Raw genomic sequence first — 15,440 nt, forward strand, 5'->3', positions numbered from 1 at the left:
GGTGTCTTGGGTACTGGGTCTCCAATCTGTTGTTTGTCTTTATTATCAAACCTAGGAGCTTCAGCACCCTTACTAGGATGTGCTTTGTTTACTGCAGAAGAATGACCCACCTCTCCAGGCTTCTCTGCTCAAGCACACTTCCTGTCTGCTTTAGAGAAGGGTTATCTGGATCCTTACTTCCCTAAGGAGTCCCTTGCATACAGTCATGATTTCCAAGTATTTATCTTTGCTTTCAGGTGACCAAATTCAATACAAGGACAATACAGAAAGAAGTAGCTATCCATCTTAGAACAAACATCCCCTTTGTGCCAGACAAGCTGAACACTTTTCTATTCACTTTCCTGTTCAGTTTCTGCCATGAACTGATGAGTGATTGGGACTGCTTCGTAGGAGGAAAAAAAGGACAAGGTTTTGAAAAGATTGAGCAAAGGGACCAAGATCCCTAGCTAGACACTGGCAAATGGCACAGCTGGTACACAACACCTTCTTACATGTGAGAGAAGCTTCTGGTTACATCACGGGTTCTGCTCCAGAGCTAAAAGGCTATGTCTGTGTCAGGTCTGTGTTTCACAATATATTGGGTGATGCTCGTAAGAGTAGACTGAATATTCTAATGTGTTGATTCCAAAGCCCTTGTTTTCTTTCCACCTCTCCAAAAAGATGTCATTTCACTAAAAGGGACCCATAGTCATGAAATGGAGTTTCCCAGGGCAGGTAATGAAAAAGCTACAATATAGGCATCACTCCTCTCTTTGAATATTTTAACATCTGCTCCATGTGAGCCCTTTTAAACACAACATTCTAGGAAGAAACAGCTCGTGCAGACTAACTTGCCTTCTGAGGATCTGCTCCTGTACCATGACATCATAACATCTCTTTGGAGTTATTTGGATAAAATTAGAGTGCCGTGATTTTCTGGCACTGACAAGCTTTCTGTGGGGGTGGGGTGCTAGTGACACTGTCCGTATTTTTTAGAATAGGCTACAAGATCCCTGGGCAGATCATTATGCAGAGATGATTCACAACTAAGCTCACGAGGGACACAGGGGAAGGAACTCAGTCACCTTCACAAAGCTGGAGAAACAAATCCTCCTTTGCATATATTTGTAAAGTTTTTAGTTGTTTTGAGTTATTTTTCCCAGCTTCCACCAAAAATGTAGAAGAAAGCAAAACACCTAAGACTTTAAGAAGACTGGAAGTAGTCCAGAAATAACTATTTCTTTTAACTAAAGGTAAGTTAGTTGACTTTAAGGTTTTCATTTTCACCGAAACGTAGAAGTGAATCTGTGTTGCCAATGTATATTCTGTTAACTTTGCTAAAATGTTGTTCTGGGATTACACTTTCTGTTAGTCATACTAAACTTGTCCACTTGTGTCCTAACATGCTTCAATCACCTTTGTATCACTGGAACCAAGAAGACTGAGGAAAGATGAGCTCTATAAACCACCACTGAATTACATACATTATATGTCTACAGTATAGATAGCCCCCATTATAAAAATTATACAAAATACTAAAATGTATATTTTTGTGTTGCAAATTGCATCATCTACCTTGATCTCAGACATTTTCATCAGAAAACATTTCAGAATGCACCTCTTCATGTTGCAAATGAAGATGGATTATGGCAAACAATGATTGGACAAATGATAAATGGCTGGACTGGATAAATGACTAAACGATTGAATCTATAGTAAATTTGTTGCCCCCATTTCAGAGGTCTAAAAACTCCTGTTGATTGAAAAAAGGCTTCATCTCAAGTAAAACTAGACAGAAATTTTAGGTGCTCTCCATACAGTTAAATGTGGTTGTAAGGGTACACGGAAAATTTTTATTCCCTGGGTGTCTAAGGAGCGTCACTACTTCAAGTTAAGTGTTCTCACTATAAAGTTAAAAATACTGAGAGCAGGAGAGATAAACAGACTTCTTGGTTCTGGAGAGGTGGCTGAAGGATTAGGGCGCCTGGACTCTCTCGGAGGATGGCTGTTCAGTCCCTCGCATGGCATGTCCTTACGATCTGTAACTCCAGTTCCAGAAGATCTGACACTCGCATCCAGCCTTCACGGACACTGCACACATGTGGTTCATATACACACATGCAGGAAAGCATTTATATGTATAAAAAATACAATTGTTTTTAAAAGCGCAGAGAAATGGGGGTCTCAAATTCACACAGTAGTTAAAAAAAATGGAGGCACCTTCTGAGCCCACATGACAGGGTGAAACTACGTATAGTTCTAGTACATATGCTATAGTTTTTGCTGTAAATGTACACCTCGGATAACGGTCAACTCATGAACTAAGGGCAATAAAAGTTAGTAATTCAAAACAAAAGGGTTATTACAGTACAAAATTGGTTAAAACTTGAGAATTTCTGGGCAATGGTACACGCCTTTAATCCCAGTGCTTGGGAGGCAGAGGCAGGTAGATTTCTGTGAGTTCAAGGCTAGCCTGGTCTACAAACTGAGTCCAGAATAGCCAAGGCTACACAAAGAAATTCTGTGTAAAAAAAAAAAAAAGCAAAAAACAAACAAAACAAAAAATGAGGATTAGTTTCTTCTGGAATTGTCAATTTAATATTTGTATAACTCCATTGACTATAGAAACAGAAACCACACACTTGAGGGTGACAGTAAATGTTTTACCTATGTATACACTGCTTTCCAATTCTTTCTGTTGGAACTGTGGCTAATTAGGATTACCAAGAAAGGGCATAAGCTACAAACATGATAACAGTACCATCCAGAGTACCATATCTCAAGACTGAGAGGACAATCAAGGCTTGTTGGTATATGCCTATAATCCCAGCACAAAGGAAGCTTATGCAGAGAGATCCCGAGCTCAAAGCCAAACTGTGCTAAGCATCAAGGCCCCATTTCAATAAACAAAGAGCAAAAGGAACAAAGAAAAACTTACCAGGGAAAATGTTCAAAGATAGGAGCCTTGGATGTGTTCTGAAGTGAATGTTCTCTGGACACAGAGTCTTCCCAGAGGCATGCAGTGGTCACAGAGCCTTCCTGAAGGGTCCACCTATGATTTGAAGGGGCACCTGTTATTCTAAGTCACATTAAGTTCAATGTTGCCACATCTCAGTTGTGTACTTTAGGAGTTCAAGTCAAAAAACACACTGTGCCTGGTGCCCCAACTCAGCTTTGATAAGGACTAAGAGGATTTTACCGTCTTCCTTGTGGCTTCTTTTGACTCATATGCTTTCAGTATGTCAATGCAAACTGGCATTCTACCTTTGATTTCTTCCTTCCTCCTATATTTGGTGATCAAAGGTCCAAAAGGCTACAATGCTCCAAATTTATCATTGCCTTGAATTTTTAGAATAAAGCTGATGCCCAAAATAAATAAAAGGAAAATTTCAAATGACAAGTTAGGACTACAAATTAGCTTAATAAGCAATAAGTAAGTTCAGATTTTCTAGTTCCAGTCTACTGTGACCCTGCCTAGGGCTCTGCTGAACAGTAGCTCATAAATGACTATGTTTATCAACAGTGATATTCAAAAGAATCCAAGACTTCTTCAGAAATGCTAAGGATTTTCATCCTGCATACAATTGCATTCTTTCAAATCAGGGTTGAAGTCATCAACAGAACAATTTTAAAGATCTCTCTCTCTCTCTCTCTCTCTCTCTCTCTCTCTCTCTCTCTCTCTCTCTCTCTCCCTCCCTCCCCTGCCCCTCCCCCCGCCTGCCCGCGCGCGCTCTCTCTCTCTCTCTCACACACACACAGAGTCAGTTTGCAAAACACTTGGCTGTTGGAGTCTTCTGAGATTTAGCTCTGTTGCTGCTAATCATCGGACCATTAAAACACAAACATTGAAAGTTGAGAAGATAGATGGGATCTTGTCATGCAGATTGTACACTTATTAAAAGTGAATCAAATGAACACTTTATATCATTGTAAAAAACAACAACAACAACAACAAAAAACCCCACAAACATTGATCTTGAGAGGGATCAATAGGGATGGCAGTTCAGCTTCATGATCTTTCTCCCCTAAAAATGAGCCACTGATTCAATAATTTTATGTGTAGTATGTACACTGTAAGACATAGGAAAGCATCTGAGGAGAGAGCCCTGTATAGTGAAACAGTACCAGGCCTGTCTCTAGCAGCAGCACTATGCCACTTGTGTACAGACAAGTAGTTGGTCTTCTTTGACTCTGCTAGCAACTGGTTGATTTTTTCCTTAGCAGTCATACTGGCTGTGTGCGGCATGAGGCATACCTATCCAAACCAGCCCATTGCAAACACAGGGTGTAAATATTGCATTTGATCATTTTCTTTGTAATGGCTGTTCATAGGGATGCTTTGCATATGTTGATTAAATATGCACTTTCTACTGCCTGGGGAGGCACAGTCCTTCACAGCAGACCAGTGTAATCTGGTCCCAGGAGGCTGTAGCACTCCAGAGGGGCACAGTCGCATGGGCTACCTGCTTCAGCTTGTCTTAGCAACAATGATCGCCATATGTGAGGCTGCAGGAAAACAGATGCTGTTTTTCCATTTGTGAAATCAAGTTGTTGGAAAGTAGTCAGGTTTCTGACGCACAAGAGCTCGTCTAATCAACCTGCAGAGACAGTGCGAGCTTTCTCAGAAATATTTGACAACATTCCCTAACGCGGGTGACTAGAAATACATCTGAAATCACAAAGTGATCGTCCTTTTCCCAACACTTGTGTACATGATATCTCTTTGTACGGCTGGAAATGGAGCCCATCATTTTCTCAAACAAAAGGAATGTGTAACCCAGTTGCTAGTTACATAACGAGATACAGGCCATGGTCTAAACGTAGGCATCTTTTACTTCAGCATACTACACTGTTGTGTCAGCCGTCAGCTAGTTCTCTCCATGGAACCAAAAGAAGTAACATTGGAGACTCATTAATAAAGATAGTTTCCCTTTTTTTTTTTTTTTATCAATTTAGAAGAAGTATCATCTTGCTGAGAGGACAACCTTAGTTTTCTGGAACCCATCCCCCTTGGCCCATACTGCAAGGGGCTGTCACTCCATGCGCAAAGCAGAACATTTAACTCTAGCTGTGTTTAAAGCTCTTAAAAAAAAAAAGCTATGACCTATTTCTCAGAGTCAGTGCCCATATCAAAGATTAGCTTGAAATTAGGTTATCTGGAGTGAATATAATATCTTCAGGGGTAGAGAAATGCCATATGTCCATTACAAAATATTCAAGCAGTGTAGCCATAAACAGATCAACTGTGGCTTAAAATCTTACCATTAATCACCACAATTTTTTAATGTGCAGGAGTAAAAGTACACACACACACACACACACACACACACACACACACACACACACACACACACACGGAGGTGAGTAATGATATGTTGGCAACCAAGAAATTTTGATGTTATTCCTGTTCCCATAATTACTTCCTAATTTTATTGTCTGGATTTTAATTTCCTTTATAAAATGTGAATGATATAATGTATCAAATAGGTACAAGAACTTAACAAGTATTGGACAGCGGTGATGTACACCTTTAATCCCAGCATTTGGGAGGCAGAGGTAGGCAGATCTCTAAGTTCAAGGCCAGTCTGGCAGACAGAATGAGTTCCAGGACAGCCAAGGCTTCCCAAAGATACCATGTCTTGAAAAAAAAAAGAAAGAAAAGAAAAGAAAAGAAAAGAAATCAGCAATCTTAAAGAGCTAAAGTCTCTGTAGAACCTCAAGGTGTTAGTAAGTTCTGTTCCAGACATTTCTGAGTTCTGGAGGCCTTGGCATACTGATGAGAATGTACCTAAATCAACCTAGAGTGTGTGCCACCCTAAGAAACAAAGAACTATGATTATGTGACAATAAAACCACTGCCCATGCAAAAAGAGTTTTTTTTCAGAAGGCAAAGAATTATACCTACTCAAAATAATGTAATTTTATTACCATGTGTGTTGGGCTTTGAAATGTGGGTATCGCATAGGATTGGGGATGGTTACGTAGCAGAGAAGCAAGATACATATGGCAAACATTCCTGGAAGACTTGAGGCATTTGCAGATGTGAAAAACTTAATTTGACCAGAAGAAGCAAAAATTTCATGAGAAAAATAAGAGAAATGGCAAAGTAAGGTGCAGATCACGAAGGGTCCTGATCTGTGCTTTTCTCTGGAGCTCTTACATGGCTTTGAGGATAAGCACAAAGCCCTGTTTCCAGCTGGCAGGTGCAGGCTTGCAGTGTGCTGTATAATTTGATCCCACTAGAGAAGAGCACATACTTGGATATCACAAAGAGAAATGGACAATAATAAAATACCTCAGACCGTAAGGGTAGAGCAGAAAATTGAAATAGTTATAAATAAATACCAGAGTATAAATTTCAGTAGAGTGGTTACAGTGACTGTCATAGAACTTTATTATAGTCACAATTTTCACACTATTAACACCTATAAAAACTCAATGAAACATCAACTTTTGAGGTAAATAGGGGGCAAAGCATTTGAAGAAATGGAAGTCACACTGGAATGAGATTAACCTGAGACCCAAATCCAGACCCAGGATACTTTCTTCTTTTTGTATGTTAGTACACAGAGAAGTTGAGAAATTTGTTTCTTTGTTCCCCTCTCTTTGGGATTTCTAAATACTACTGATGGAAAGAGAAGAAAGGGAGATTGTATGAGGCTATTAACCCATGAGTAATAAACATTTCAATGAGCAAAGCATTGGTGAAGTGGATATTTAACGACCAAGGATACTACAAAAGGGTGTGACTAAAGTCTTTGCTTGTAGATTTTAAGTACACAAGGGGTACAACTTCTCTAAGCTACTTGGTAACTCTATGAACTACGCTAAAGCCTCTGAATATATTGCCTCTTTGCTTTATTTAGCCAAAATTAATTTTGGTCTCTGAGAGTCTTCACTAATTCATAGACTAGCTTCCTTAAATGCGGCATGTAGGTCCTACAAAATTTCCAAACCTAATTCCATGTCAACTTGAAGATCTGAAGAGGATTCATTTAAGAGTCATGGTTATTTATACAGTATACATCTTTGGACATGTGACACAACCTAAGTGATTATATTTTTATCTACTAAACTAGAGAGACCATTTTTAAACCATCTACCTTCATCCAACAAGAAAATTCTTGAATCATTGCTGTAAGATATAGAAGCTTGTGTCACAGGTGCATGACATTGCCCAGAGCATAAGTGTCTTGATTTTATCCGTATCTACTAATGAGAAACTAATAAATATTTTGACTGCCATATGAATGGTGTAATATAATATATTCATAATTCCAAGAACATGGTTTTTTTCTCTTCTGTTTTCTCAGTGCACTATAGTTCAGGTCATTCAAGTGACAACTACATCTGTGAAGGTGAAGAAAAAAAAGCACATTTCTTCTGCTATGGAAGAAATGTGAGGTCAGACTCATATAGAGGATGATCTGTCTGGCAGCAAAACAGCAGGGGACAGACTTGGCATTGCTCTTCCTGCCTCTGGATCCTTCCTCACTACCAGTCAGTTGATATTTGTTGGTGCTCTTCTGAATGATGGGAAAAACAATGTGTTTCTGATATCTTGAAATCTTCTCAAAGAACAGCAGAAATACATAGCAGGAAAATTTCAGCTCAGCCACAGTGGACTTTGCCTATTTTCAGAATGTTAGAAAACAGATCCATGAGCCTAAAATATGTGTGCCAAGCAGCCATGCTGATCTACACCCCACTCGTATCTTGAAGAGAAGACATTGGCTCCCTCTGGGCCACCTTCATGGTCTGTTTTCCTCCTCTGGGTTATAAACTATTTTTATTTTAGACAGTCATCATGATCATTCTAGGAACAAAAAAGACATAAAATGCCTCTTAGCTATAGCTGGCAAATGAAAATTACGTCATGTACTACATGGTCCCAACCAGAGGTTAGATGTTTGAATTTTATTTTATGAGCTATTATGCTATATATGCTATATCTTAATTTTCTTTATTCAAAAAAATATTAAATGGCCCTTGGTATGAGTCAAGACCTGACAATATGAAGAACAATGCATAGTCATGTCTTCCTGGGATTTATGACCTGGCAGATTGTCTTGTTGGGGTCAAAGTTCTACCAAGTCAGTGTTACCTCTTTCACCAGTCATGCTCACTTAAGGCCACTCTCACTTCTTCATAGCGCAGTTATGGTTTAATGTGGACTAGCATACACACCACTGTAGTGAGTATATGTTTACCTGGAAAACTTATAAGGGAACTTCCTTAGGGCTCTTATTACAACTTAAGATTTGAAAGCATCTAATGAAGGTTGAGAACTTTTAACGTTATGCCATTGTAGATTGCTATAAGCTATATATGACATCCCTGTTGCCCTTCATGTGAAACTTTCTGAATTTATTCCATTTCTAAATTTATTTGACTTTCTTAATGTTTTGCTTTGTAGTATAGTGTCTGTGATGGTTTGAGTAACAAATAGCTCTCATCGAGTCAGGTAGTCAAATAGGTAATCCCTGGTTGAAGGCATTATTTGGGATCATGGAAATGTTAGGTCATGGAAATTTTATAGTGAAAACACATCACTGGGACCGGCCTATGAGAAAGCACATCACTGGGACAGGGCTATGAGAAAACACATCACTGGGACAGGGCTATGAGAAAACACATCACTGGGACAGGGCTATGAGAAAGCACATCACTGGGACAGGGCTATGAGAAAACACATCACTGGGACAGGGCTATGAGAAAGCACATCACTGGGACAGGGCTATGAGACTTTCAGCTTCAACATCCAGTTCTTTTGCTCCATCTTATGTTTGCTTCTGGAGATGTGCTCTTGGAAACTACTGCTATGCTTCTCTCACTATTATTCTCTCCACATCTGTTAACCCAGAATAAACCTTTTCTTCTAAGTTGCTTTTGACAACGATATTTTCTCATAACAACAAAGTGTAACTAATATAAAAGTTGTTACTAAAACTGAAAATGTCTCTGAAAAATCCCACTGTGTTGGTTTTGGTTTGGTTTGTTTTTGTTTTTATTTGTTTGTTTGTTTAGGAATGTAGAAGACTTTGGAACTTTGGGCTAGAAAAGCAGTTGAGTCCTGCAAAGAAAGCTTAATAAGTCATTCTGTGATAGGAGCCTGAAAGACAGTATTACTGAGAGTAGTGCTGACTGTGGAGCTGGAGCTCTGGATCATAACGTTTCAGAAAGAACGAAGAGATTAAAAGCAGCTGTGCCAGAAGCCAGTTTTGGATGCTTCATTAACTCAAACTGGCTGTCATGCATGAAATTTGAAGCTACAACTTCCTCTTCCTGGATATCTATTTCCCATAATTCTCAGTCTTTGCCTCCTCCCTTTACACGAGACTGACAAAATGACAGATCATCAAAGAGATCTTTTCTTACTTTCTCTAGACATTCATCTGCATATTAATACCAGGATTTCCACTCTACTTTTTTAGGATTACTTCATGGAATGTAAAATGTTTGACATTATGGAATAAACTACTACTGTTTCTCCAACCAAAATAGAAGCTGCATGGGGGCAGAGATTTTATAGCATTCACTTTTGCCCAGAAAAGAGATTAATATAAAGAATGTATATCATAAACATTTATTGGATGAATGAACATATTCTAACCTCACAAAACTTATTAACTTTTACTAACAGAGGACTTGTTTGGTTTGGCATGGAAGAGTGTATAGAGAAAAATTTTAACCCAGCAACATGGCTACTCTGGCAAGTGATCACAGACACCTAGCTTTGTGTTTTCAGTCTGAAATTCAGACACACCTTTAGTATACAACTTTAATCCCAAACAATGACACCTAATTAAGGGACAGACAAAGCGACAAATCAGGGAAAGATTTAACAGGATGAGTCAGAGATAGGGTATGCCCAACTCTCATGCAATCAGACAGGAAAAGGAGGCCACTTCAGAGCAGTGCCAGGAGAGAGAAGGTTGAGTTCAGTTCAGTGCAGTTCAGTTGAAAGCAGTTGATTCCACATAGTAAGTGCAGTCAGTGCAGGTCAGTTCATGAAATTCAGAAGTAGTTTTTCCAAGCAGAGCAATTCATTGAGAAGCCAAGAGAAGCCAGTGTGAATCAGTCAGATTGGAGAGGAGTTTTGAGCTGGAACGTTGAGTTGAACCAGCCAGCAAGACCTCAGAAAGAGCTAGAAACAGTGAGCTTATTCAGTAATGCTTTTTGGGGGCTGGAAGGCCTAAGTTAACAGATGAAGGCTGGAAACTGAAGCCTTAGGTCTGGGCTTGCAGAAGATTAAATTGAATAATGGAAGATAGAAGCTTCCGGACCAAGGCCTAGGGATAGATAGATAGAAATGCTCTGAGCTCAGCCTGAACCATGTATTCATACAGTCTAGGTGTGGCTCTCACATTATCTTTTCATCTGAGGAAAAAAAACCAACATTTATGAGAGGGACAAGTAGAAATTAGAAGACCCTTCTGCTTACCAATGTTGAGGTCCTACACATTCCTCCATAGGTATTTTCTCTTTTTTTTTTTTTACCTTTTTTTCTCCTTTATTAATTTATTCTTGTTACATCTCAATGGTTATCCCATCCCTTGTATCCTCCCATTCTTCCCTCCCTCCCATTTTCCTCTTATTCCCCTCCCCTATGACTGTTCCTGAGGGGGATTACCTCCCCCGTATATGTTCATAGGGTATCAAGTCTCTCCTTGGTAACCTGCTGTCCTTCCTCTGAGTGCCACCAGGTCTCCCCCTCCAGGGGACATGGTCAAAGGTGAGGCACCAGAGTATGTGAGAAAGTAATATCCCACTCTCCACTCTACTGTGGAGAGTGTTCTGTCCATTGTCTAGATCTGGGTAGGGGTTTAAGGTTTACCGCCTGTATTTTCAATGCGTGCTTCGAGATCTTTCTTTCAAAGCAGAGTGCAGACAAAATAAACCCAGCAGCCAGGCATGGTAGCACACACCTTTAATCCCAGCACTTGGGAGTCAGAAACATGAGTATCTCTGTGAGTTCAAGGCCAGCCTGGTCTACACAGTAGGTTCTAGGACAGCCAGGGCTATGAAGAGAGACCCTGTTTCAAACAACAACAAAAGCAAACAATAAAACAAATCCAACAAACATTCAGCAAAAATTAGATTTTAAGTGGACTTGAGGAAAATATCAAATTTAATCTTAGCCATAACAATCTAAGGCAAAATAGAAACATTGATAAATTTGAGGCCTCTGCCATGGGCTTCATATGCTATGGAGAATGGCCTGGGAGGATTCATGGCTACCCCAATGGCACGAGCCCACAATGTACTGCCCCATGCTCTTGACATAAACTGTAGTCATGCATTAAAATTGAAAGTGAGTAAGACAGAAACTGTACCTGGCAAATAAGGAAGCAGGTTTGTTCTCAGTTTAATTAAGTGAGTCTGGGCAGCCTTTTTGCAATATGGAGATTAACTGTCAGATTTATGTTAATATGATCTCAGAGAATGAAATGTCTATAAAAAGTTTCTCCCCTCACCCCTCACTTGAGATCTCACATTGTCTGACTGCAGTTCCCTTAAGCTGTTAGTATCGTATGAAACCACCACCAGGTCAGTTCTGCAAGAGGGAGGCACTTAACACATTGCGTTCATTAAAGACATTAAGACAAATAAGTTGAAATCATAGCTATTATTCGGAGGGAAAACTGTCACAATGGTTGACTTTGCTGAATCTCAGCAGAATCATTCAATGCCAAGCTCTCCTTTATCTGATTAACACAGGATTACACAGCTCTTCTGATCACTCTCTATATAATACAAAGGGCCTTTCAGTGCTCTAAATACCCCCCTTTTTGCACGTGAAAAAAAAATGTGCCACCTATTTTTTTTTAATTTTGTGATTTAAGAAAAAAAAAACGCAAACAGTTTGAATCATGAGTCCTGTTGTGGGGACTGAGTTAATTAAAAACATGATGTATACATGCAGCTGATCCTACTCGCCCTAATGAAGAACATTAATTCTAGAGCATGTGTGGCTCTACTCACATTGCTACAAATTACTGGACTCTTTCCTTTATCTGTTTCCAAGAAAGTCTCCCCCTGTTAGTTAGGAAAAAAGAAAAATATGACGCCTTAGTTCTAGGCAGCATAAATTACACACATCAATCAGAGGAGGCTTAAATTAAAATACACATTTGGCAAACAAATATGAATATGTTGATCTCATCTGTGAATCAAAATGATTTACTGGCTGTGTTGACCCCCCACTGCTCAACATGAAGGTCACTGTGAGCAGCTTGTTTCTTATTGAGAAATGTTTTCATGTCTTTTAAAGACACGATTTTATATATGTCCTAATGTTCAATCTAGTGATTCCTATGTAGAGAGATTGATTTATCTTATAAAGAAAATGCAGGCTCATTTTTATTTATGTAATCCAAAACAGATAGCTAAATTAAAACGGTGGAAAAAAACTACCAGCAGTTTATAGTTCCTGAACTGAAGATTTTCCAATGGGTTTATGATATTTTCTAATCTAGCAGAACACTATTTGTGAAATGGGATGATACACCTTTCTGATATTGAGTAATCATAAATCAGTCTATTCTTATCACCTACAGCATGCATTCTAGGGGATGGGACCCCTGGAGGGTACCCACTACATGGTAAAGCTTAAATAGAGATGATCTTGGGCCTCAGCTTGCCATTTCTCAGAAATACCTGTAGGTGAAACAGGCAGATTGACTAAAGGCAGTGATCTCCCTGAACCAAAACATATTTTATGTTATGACATTAACTTTGAATATGCATGTTGTATTTCCTTGCTGAGACTTCATCAGTACAGCCAGGAAACAGTATTGGATACCTGCCTTTATTAGTGAGGCTACATCTCAATGCTACACATCCTCACAGGTATACGAAACCACAAATGACTAAACCAATTTAAAACTGTGCACAACACACACATCCTGCAACTAAAAGATGAACAACCACCAAGGAAGCCTGATAAATTACAAACGTCGAGGTCTCCTTCCACCAAAGTCAGTCGTACTCAGTGGTTTTAAAATGAGGAATGGCGTGGCACTGTTGGTGTAGTACCAGCGCTATTCAGAACAAAGTTTGAGAAAGACTGAGAAAGGACAGGCTGGTGAAGAGAACACCAAACAGTACACAACCTTTTGCATTTTAGAAGTTTTAAAAATTGATATGAAGAGATTAAATCCATGGCTGGAATGGCCACTTCACACTAGTTAATAAATATCAGAAAGAAAGAAAGAAGTTATAAATGGTTACTCTAGAACAGTAGTTTTAATATTTCTTTCTTTTGTTTTTTCATATTTTCCTTAAGGAAGGTATCAGCAGAACTAAGACGTATCAGAAAGGCAGGCCACCCAGAGTAAGGCGCTTACGAAGCAGCCCAGGTTTTAAAAGCATATTTCAGTTGGCACATCCATTTTCATTGTTATCATATCATATATACTGATTGTTGACTCAGGATACGCTTGCTATGCTTCTTGCACAAATCTCCAGGCAGATTATTGCTCTTTTCATTGTTGAGTACTAATAAATAAGCATAGAAAGTTCTAGAAGCAAGGAAAGCACTGAAGTGAAAGGATGATCACAATTTCTCACTTTCTTTGGGGTAGAGAAACAACTGCTTTACTTCTTCTCTATAAAAAGCAAATCGCAAACTAGGAAACTTTTAGAAAATATAGGCTAAGGATGTTTGAGAAGGTACTGTCTTAGGTAGGAAAAGGGTCTGAGTCAGTTTCATCAGCATCCATGTTGACTGTTAAGATGGCCAAGATGAATGGACTGGTTGTGCCGCATTCTGTTCATCTGGCTCAGATAGGCACTGCCAAGAGGAACTTGGGTGTAATTTTGCTCTGTGCTAATTAGAGTTGGTCAAATTATCCTCTGATGAATTTCCTCCCCTAGATAGAGTTTGAGAGAATATACAACAACAAAGTAATTATCAGGGGTGCCAATTATCCATAGGGGCACCCGAGCTGGATCCAAGGATGTAGAACACGGTCTCAACTTCTTAGACAATTGCCTCCCCAACTAATGCAACCCCATTAAAAGTCCTCTTTGAGTGGGCACACAACCAATAGTGCATATGCTGATAGCATTTTCACATACAAATCTGATAGTTAGGCACGCCATTACCCAATTTACACATGCAAATGCAGTAATTGTGTGTGTACTGGGGACTCCTGGAAACCTGGCATACGCCCAAAATGAAGGCCTTTTCAAAGCATGGCCAACCCACCAAATTCCTCTTCCCCAGCAACTCAGCTCACTGTCTCACCGCTGCCTCCATTATACAATGTTCCACGGGACTCTGGGAGAACAGAGATGTGTTTTGTGGACTTCCCTCAACTTTTTCTCTCTATTTGATTTGGACATGTTTTTAATTCTTTCTCTTCAATTTATTGACAAGATTTTATCCCCTTTCTGGAAATTGGCCTTTTTTCCTTTCTCTGTTAAAGAAAGAAAGAAGGAAAAGAAGAAAATAAAGAAGTAAAAAAAAATCTTTTATTATAACTTACCCTCATTTAGAACTTGAAATGAGAGTCATCATAAGTTGTTGTAGTAAGTGATTTGCACTTTTCAAAGAACAGAGATTACTATTTACAGCTTTGTGCACATGAGTTTACCCCAAGATGCATTTGATTATCCTAATTTGCTGAGCTGCAGCCGAAGCAGTCTTTAACTATTTCCTATTTCTCTGTTTATGTATTTCAGATATTCTGGTCACTAGCATATTCAAGCAGAACAAGGAAGACAAAGAAATTAAGAACTAAAAATAGAATTGGATTATTTACTATGCCAATATTTTAAAGACAACATGTAAGTTCATGGAAGGAAGCAGCAGAAAACAGGTATACAAAAGTCTCACTAAAAGTAAAGGTGAATATTTTGAAAGAAAGAGTTGTAAATGAAAATGATTACTCTAATTTGCTCAGAAAATATGTATTGTATCACTCCAGTGTTCTGCCTTGTTCTCTTTTTGTCAGCTTTGAATATTCCATTTCCTCTATCATTCCTTATTCTTTTATTGGAACTATATTTTTCATGCAATATATTCTGATTATTATTTGTCTTCCTCCAAAGCCTCCAGCTCCTCGCTGTCTCTCTTCCCATCTGAATTCATACCCCTTTGCCTTTCATTAAAAAACAAAAAGGCATCTAAGGAATAATATGGTATAATGTATTATGTAAAACAAAAAAGAAACAAATCAGAATAGCACAAAACAAATAGAAGAAAAGCAGCCAAAGGAAAACCATGAAGAAATGCATATAGACGCAGAGACACACATGTTCACATACATAGAAATCTCATAAAACATGAAACGGGAAGCAAAAATATATACACAAAGGACCTGCAAGCTAAACAACGAACAAACCAAAAACTCTGAGTCAACACTATGAGACAAAGAGCTTCCAAAGATGAGGATGTGCTCATTTTATGTTGGTGATAGGGCCGACTATTAAGAGTGATTTGTTTCCCCAGTGAC

The 15,440-nt window shown here is 38.9% G+C and overlaps 1 long non-coding RNA gene across 1 annotated transcript in view; it reads right to left on the reverse strand.

Annotated features, from left to right (window-relative positions):
• LOC311604939 overlaps window positions 1-15,440 on the reverse strand; it is a 194,049-nt gene that overhangs the window by 61,620 nt on the left and 116,989 nt on the right. Inside the window, exon 3 of the long non-coding RNA XR_014781757.1 lies at window positions 2,918-3,031. This is a non-coding gene — a long non-coding RNA (uncharacterized lncRNA). The remainder of the gene's footprint in view (window positions 1-2,917; window positions 3,032-15,440) is intronic.

The sequence above is a fragment of the Acomys minous genome (genome assembly GCF_964271855.1).
Source record: "Acomys minous genome assembly, chromosome: 9".
Taxonomy (NCBI): Eukaryota; Metazoa; Chordata; class Mammalia; order Rodentia; family Muridae; genus Acomys; species Acomys minous.